General features: G+C 43.8%; 1 non-coding gene across 1 annotated transcript; it reads right to left on the bottom strand.

Annotated features, from left to right (window-relative positions):
- Nucleotides 1–781: 781 nt before the first annotated feature.
- On the bottom strand, nt 782–853 carry TRNAC-GCA. Its single transcript has one exon. It is a non-coding gene; the product is annotated as a tRNA-Cys (tRNA).
- Between the last annotated feature and the right edge of the window lie 6,509 nt (nt 854–7,362).

Below are 7,362 nucleotides of genomic sequence, written 5' to 3'. Positions count from 1 at the left end.
GGAGAGGCTCTCTGGCAAAGATCTCCACCATCCGAGCTCCCTTCTCTCCTTGCAGGAAAACTCAAGTTCACAAGACCCAGCGATGGAAAGGCAGTCCTTCAGAAGTAAAAACCTGAATAGGGTAGGAGTCATGTAGATTGAATGAGAGACCACTTGATATGTAGGTAGACCCCCTGTCTCCTCTTGTGTCCCAGTTCTAGCTGGCTTCTAAGCACCTGTGTCACCCCATCAACACGTCTGTTTATCTTTGGTCAGCCCATGAGACCAGCTCCACCGCAGACTGGATCCATTCCTGCCCATCTCCTCCTTCCCTGGCTCCAACCTCCTTCCACCCGGCAACCCTGCAGCTTTCCCTCCCCCTAGTGTAGGACCAAGACATCTAAATGCCCCGATGTTACCCTAGAAAGGCATTTAGAATGCTCCAGAACAGCAGTTGCTAAATGGTGCAGCCCAGAAGAATTATCTAGTGTTTCTGTGATGTGGGTGAATGAAAAGGAAGGAGGAGGGTGTCATTGAGAAATCAAGCTCCTCGGGCCCCAGCTCAGGCCAGTAAACCAGACTCTCTGGACTGGGGGCCTGGGAAATGGATGTGTTTCTCCATGTTCCCTGGTAATTCTCCTGCTCAGACACCTTGAGTCCCTATATCATCTTAACAACACAACATGATCACGGCTTGAACCACATTCCTGGTTCTGGGACTTTCCTTTGTCCCAGTCTGCTAAACATCGAGGGCCAGGCTGAAGGTACCATTTGGTGTAGGTACTAGAAGTTAGCTTGAGTCAGGGGGCACCTGGATTTGAACCAGGGACCTCTTGATCTGCAGTCAAATGCTCTGCCCCTGAGCTATACCCCCTACTTTGTTAGGTGTCTAATAAATACCTTTTCACCTGCACTGCAACACCCAGCTCCCCTGTGCACTGAAATTTCTATTGAATTCTAGAAAGTTTCCCTTTAGGAAATGAGCGCCTTTTGGCCCTATTCCTCCCCCCCACAGAGATCCCCCCACCTAACTTTAGCTCCCAGAAACTTCTTTGCTCATAATTTTGCAGCCTCGTTTTTCTTAGCCCCACTTTGAAGGCGCTGCTTGGAAACTCACTGTTAAGAGCTGGACCACTTCTGCCTTCCTGGTGGTCCTCAGCAAGCTCCGGCTCCTTGCACCCTGCTTCTGCACACTCCCTCCCACCCTCATCCCCCACACCGCTGGATGGGTCCCGGGCTTCTTTGCTCATCTCCCCCTGCTCTGTGTTCTCGCCACCACCACCTCCTGACCTTTGGCAGGGTCCTGACTGAACCCAGACAAATTACTGGAATTATTTAGCCGGAGAGGTCTCAACCCCCCATTCTGGGACCCAGGAAGCTGTCCCAACTGTCCCAAGGAGCCTCCCACCAGAAGGTCAGCCCAGCTGGAGAGGAGCAGCAGGGACTGTGTGCGAGAACCAGGGCCCGAGATGCCTCTGCTGGACGGACCCTTGCCCTGAGGCCCAGCACTGCAGCCCCAGCGAATGAACCTGGCTGGCCCCTGGCCAATACACCACCAAAATCAAAAGACCATTGACTTCAAAAGCATAGAGAAAAGACACCCGCCCAGGGGACCACAAGAGGCCGTGAGAGTGCCTGGCTTGTGTGTGTCGGGGAAACCAGCACTCTGCAGGGCACAGAGACTTGCAAAGGAAAGCCCCAGGGAAGAGGAGTATCTCCCTGTCATTCTTCCAGTCTAGTCTAGTGCCTTACATTTATTCCACAGGTAATAAACCCTACTTGTTGAAAAAATGAAAAGCAGTACCTCCCCATTTTCTACAGCGCCCACCATGACATTAAGCATCAAAATTAGCAGATGATAAATTTGTTGGATGGACGTACAGATAGCAAACTTCACAAAGGCGTTTAAGTATGGAGTAAATACAGATTATCTGAGATGCCACCAGCCAAAGAAACACCGCTGGTGTTTTGGTGTCTGCCCCTTTAAACTTGGCACCCCTTTCCTCCAAGTTGGGGCGCCCCTCTTTATAGCCAGAGATGAGCTGGCTCCTGGCCACACCACGCCCTTACCAGCAGCTCTCCCTTGCTGGTCTTCTGGCTCTCTTAGCAACATTCTCCTCTCTTACTGAGAAGGGAAAAAGCAGGGAAGGATTCAGAGAAATCCCCAAACTAAAATTTCTCTTGTTAAAAAAAGTGAGAGAGAGAGAGAGAGAGAGAGACTCAAAAAATCCATTAGGAGAGCGCCAACAACAATACAACAACAAAGACCCCACTCCACGAGTCATGATACTCAGTGGGGCAATGTTGGAAGCCTTCTCTCAAGAGCTAGAAACAAGGAAAGGATTGTACCTAAAACCAGAGATGGTGTGTTAGGGCAAAAGAAGGGGAGGGGAATGGAATGGAAGAAATAAAACAGCCATTATTCATGGATACTGTGATTATCCCACTAGAAAACAACCACAAATTATTTGAATTATCAAGTTTAATAAACTTCAGGATAAAACATAAAGGTATTAAAATCAAATCTACTTCTGTACACCAGTAATGAAGAATTAGAAATAAAATATTTGAAAAGATGTCATTTTAAATTGTAAGAAAAATACAGGCTCCCTAGGAACAAATTTAAGCTGTACAAAACCTTTTTTTTTTAAAGATTTTATTTATTCATTTGAGAGAGAGAGAGCGCGAACGTGAACGCATAAGCAGAGGGGAGGTGCAGAAGGAAGCAGACCAGGACCCTGAAGCCACGACCTGAGCCGAAGGCAGATGCCCAACCAACTGAGCCACCCAGGTGCCCCCCAAACCTTTGTTTAGACCATTTTTAAGTTTCCTTGAAAGACATTAAAGGAGACCTAAGTGAACAAAGAAATATGTTATGTTTTTGGATAGGACAAAATAATAATTTGGTAAAGACGTTAATGCTCCCCAAATTCATCTGTAGATTTAATGCAATTCCAATCAAAATCCCAATCAGGATTACCATAGTGCTTGACATTCTAGTGCTAAAGGTTATGCAGGAAGAGAAAGGGCTGGGGACAGATAGGGTTTTCCTAAAGAAAACGAGCTAGACATGAAAACTAGCCCTATTGGATATGAAAACTTACCATAAAGCTGCAAGGCAGTGTAGTGCTGACACGAGGATAGACACACAAGACCAATAAAGCAGGTTGAAGATTCCAGAAATGGAGCCATCCATAGAGAGAAACTTGCTCTATGGGGGAGGTGGCATGGCAGGCTGAGAGAGGGAAAGGATGGGTGCCAGGACAGCTGGATACCCGTGCACAAAATAATCCCCAAGTGGATCGAAGACTTGGATATAAAAGACAAAATCTTTTAAACTTTTAGAAGAAAATATAAGAGAAACACCCTGAAGGAACTTGGCATAAACGGATGTCTTCCTTAAGACACGTGCCTAAAACCCATGAATAAAGGATCGATGATGCATTCTAGTTCATTAAAATGAACTACCTTCTCTGTAATAAAAGCCTCCAGAAAAAAAGTGAAAAGGTGAGTCACACATCAGGAGAGATTTGCCGGGAAATGTACAGTCAGAAATCAGAAACTACACTGGGCATTTCAACGGAGAGAATGTGATGGGGGGAATTGGTTCAGTCCTCCTTAGGACGCTCAAGGATAGAGAAGAGCAGGGCAAGGCAGTCTTCTAACCCCAGGAGCTGAGAGGGAAACAGGGAGGAGCTTGCAGTTATCAGGATGGAGAAGCCTGGAGGCGGGGTTCCGGAGAGTGCGGGCTCAGACTGGCCCGTAAGGGGTGTTGGTGTCTCGGGATGGGGTGCTGGGGTCTCAGGGCTCCGGGGGCATCTCCCGGGGGAGCACCGCCCATCAGCCTGGTTCAGGAGCGCCCAAAGAAAGCCAGCAACCAGAACCCATGTTGTCCGTGTGGAAAGGATCATCCCTAGGGCTGCGCCGGCAGGAACAAGCAGAACAAAGCTCTCTCCGGTTGCCTTCTGTTCCGCTAGCTTATTTTGCATTTTCTAGGATAAAAGTGGAATTACACTTTATGTGCTTTTTTGTCTCGCTTCTTTCACTCAGCAGAAGTGCTTTGGGATTTGTCCCTGTTGTCATGTGCGTCAATAGTTCATTTCTTTCCCTTGCTGGGCACGGTTCTATGGTAGGACTCTGTTAACACTCGCCACTCACCTATTCTGGTCTTTTGGGTCACTTCCAGTGTCTGGCTATCATAAATAAAGCTTCTGATACACATTCATGGGCAAATCTTTGGATATACGCTTTCATTTCTCTGGCTCTTCCCTGAGTGGACATGGTCATAATGCCTTGACTTGTGAATCATTTTAATGTTTTACATTTCAAAAACAAAAACAAAAAACCCACAATAAGTAGGAGGGGATAAACCTAAAAACAAATATAAACAAAACCCAAAAGCCTAGTGGTACGTCATATTGATAACGTGACCAAAAAAAAAGAAAAATTCTCACTGCTGTATATAGAGATTTTGAACTACAACGAGACCTTGAACTTCACTTGGTAAGTTGTTTGGTATGACTTCCAAAATCTGTTTTTGAGCAAATGAGTAAATATATTGATATTTGGGGGAACCAGGGCTCTAACTGTGGGGGGCGGGGGATACTAATGTGGAGTGGAGGAAGGCAAGGAACTGGAATTCCCCCTAGAGAGGTACTGGAATTGTCAGCAACAGTGTGACACACACGGATGTGCACACAAGCATTTCCTGACACCCCCCGCCAAAAATGGCTGGAAATGACATGGCGGCAATGAGCACTCCTAATGCTCGTATTGTGGTTACTAAATATCATTAAAAGGAACCAGGAACTCTTGGAGAAATGGATGATTCCAGGGCCAGGCAGGAAACCCAACAACTGAACAATGCAATATCTCATGCCACAAAGTTTGAGAAGGTCCCAACTAGTCAGTACAAGTCGACAGAACGCAGGGCTCACGTGAAAAGGCCTCGTGCTAGCTCAATTTGGAACAATTTGAGCATCCGAACAAAGATAGGAATGTGTGATAGCTCATGAAAGAATCCATGAATAGGGTTTTTAAAAAATTTTAGGTGGAGAAAGGAAAGCTGTTCTTTCCATAAAAGACAACTAATCAATGTAAAAGGACTGATAGAAATATCAAATAATAACCATTTTATAACCATCAGTGTAATAATGGATCTTGGTAAGAATGATTAAAGGATGCTAACTTTGCAAGGTGAGGATTGTTGGGAAACAGGATACAGAAAAATTTGTCAACCATCATTTTAACTGAATCATCAAATTCAGCTTCATCAGTAGTGGGGCCAAGTGACATCATTGCCTTTTGCTGTGACGCATGGACATAAGGTAAATATATATATGTATGTACACACACACATATGTAACACATAGACATAACATAAAACATGAGAAGGACATAGTATCACCTATGTAGTCATTTTGCCAAAATATTGAACTTCAAATAATGAGGAAACGATCAGACAAATCCTTCTCTCCAAAAGTAAACCACTATCCTAACTGTTAACACAACCTTGGGCCTCTTCGTGGACTTTACATACTCTTGGCGAGATCCAGCCATGCTATCTTGCGAAAGCTGATCGCAGGGACCATTCTGCCAATCGCCCGTCGGGGACTCTTCAAAGCTGTCAATTTCACAAAAGAACACAGAAGACTGGATCGAAGCAATCTAAACTCACGGACCACCACATAGAGTGCACGAGCCTTCACTGCACCCTATGTTGGAAAGAAAAGGCAGCTAAGGACGATGTTATTGGGAGAATTGAGAAATATAGACTATGTGTTGCGTAATAAACCCTGGATCGCAAGATTGACAAGCCTCCCGTGTGTGTTGTGATTAGGTAGAATGCCTTTGTTCTTAGACTCTAGTCTAGTTCTCCAAGGAGTCAGGAAAAAAAACCCCATACACACACACACACACACACACACACAGCAAATGTGGCAAAATGTTAGCAACTGGTAACCCCGGTAGGGTATTAAAATTTTCATTGTACCATTTTTTATAACTTTCCTATAGATTTGAGACTTTTTGAAATAAAAAGTTAGATTATGTTTAGAACTTCCTTTATAAACAAAAAGAAGAAACATCATTACCAGTAACCCCAAACCCACAACTATACCTCCTCCCAGTTGTTAACATCCTCTCTCCAAAGCAACCGCTCTTCTAACTTCTGACCCTGTCTGTGTCCTATTTTTGGATTTTATGTATCTGCCTCCCTTTATTGTTTGTGATATCCTTCCACACTAGTGTGTGTAAAAAGGGTTTGTTGCCTTCTATAGCTGTATGGTATTTTGCTAGATGAATATTCATTATTTATCTAAATTCCTGTTAAAGTTTAAGTTGTTGCCAGCTTGGTGCTATTACGAAAAAGCAGCTAAGAAAACTCTTGTGCCTGTCTTTGATGAACTCGTATATGCACTTCTGTTAGGAGCACAATTACTGGATCACAGCTATGCAATCGTTCTGTTTCAGTAGTTAATGACATACAATTTTCCTGGATGGTTGTATCACCAATTTATTGGCCATTTGGGCAGTGTCTTTTGTGAAATGCCTGCTCCACTCCCATTTTTCTGTGGGGTTGTCTGTCTTTATTCTCACTGATTTGTAGGCATTACTTTTATATTTGGATACAAGTCCTTTGTTAATTATATGCATTGCAAATATCTTCTCTTTGACCTTCAGCTTTCGTAAAGCTGTCTTTTGATGAACTGCATTCTTAACTGTGATGGTCTGATTTATCAGTATCCCCCTTTATGTTTCATGCTTTCTGCATTCTCGTGAGTAAATCATTATATTTTCATCGGATCACAAAGATATGCTTTTCAGGTTTCTTCCAGAAACATATTGTTTTATTTATTTATTTATTTTTTAACATTCAGAGCTACGGTCTACCAGGAATTGATTTTCATGTACGGGATGAGAGTGTAGACCTTTTTCTACATGGTTTATCCAACTAACCCAGCCTCGCACGTTGGAAAAGCCATTCTTTCCCTCACTACTCTGTGCACCAAGTTTGTCATAAATCAGGTCCCCACATATGTGTAGATCTGTTTCTGGACTTTCTCTTTTGCTCCATAGATCCACATAATTTCTTGCCCATCATTACCACTCCATCTGATTACTGTACATGCCATCTCTAGTGGTACAGTTCACCCAGCTCTGTTCTCCTTCACGAGTGTATTACTCTTCCTGGCCTTCTGCACGCCCATAAAAATTTTGGAATCAATGTGTCAATATCCACACAAAAATTATGTGATTTTGGTTGAGATTATTCAAATTTATAAAGATGGGTGGAGAACTGTTATTGTTGCTTTTCTCAGCCCTTCATTCTACTAACTTAGTATATCCCACTACTTTTTAGATCTTTAGTTTTTCTCAGTGACG

This window comes from Enhydra lutris, unplaced genomic scaffold (genome assembly GCF_002288905.1).
Source record: "Enhydra lutris kenyoni isolate GAN:26980312 unplaced genomic scaffold, ASM228890v2 scaffoldscaffold37, whole genome shotgun sequence".
NCBI lineage: Eukaryota > Metazoa > Chordata > Mammalia > Carnivora > Mustelidae > Enhydra > Enhydra lutris.
The sequence above is the reverse complement of the archived record's forward strand: the minus strand, read 5'-3'. Positions and strand labels throughout refer to the sequence as shown.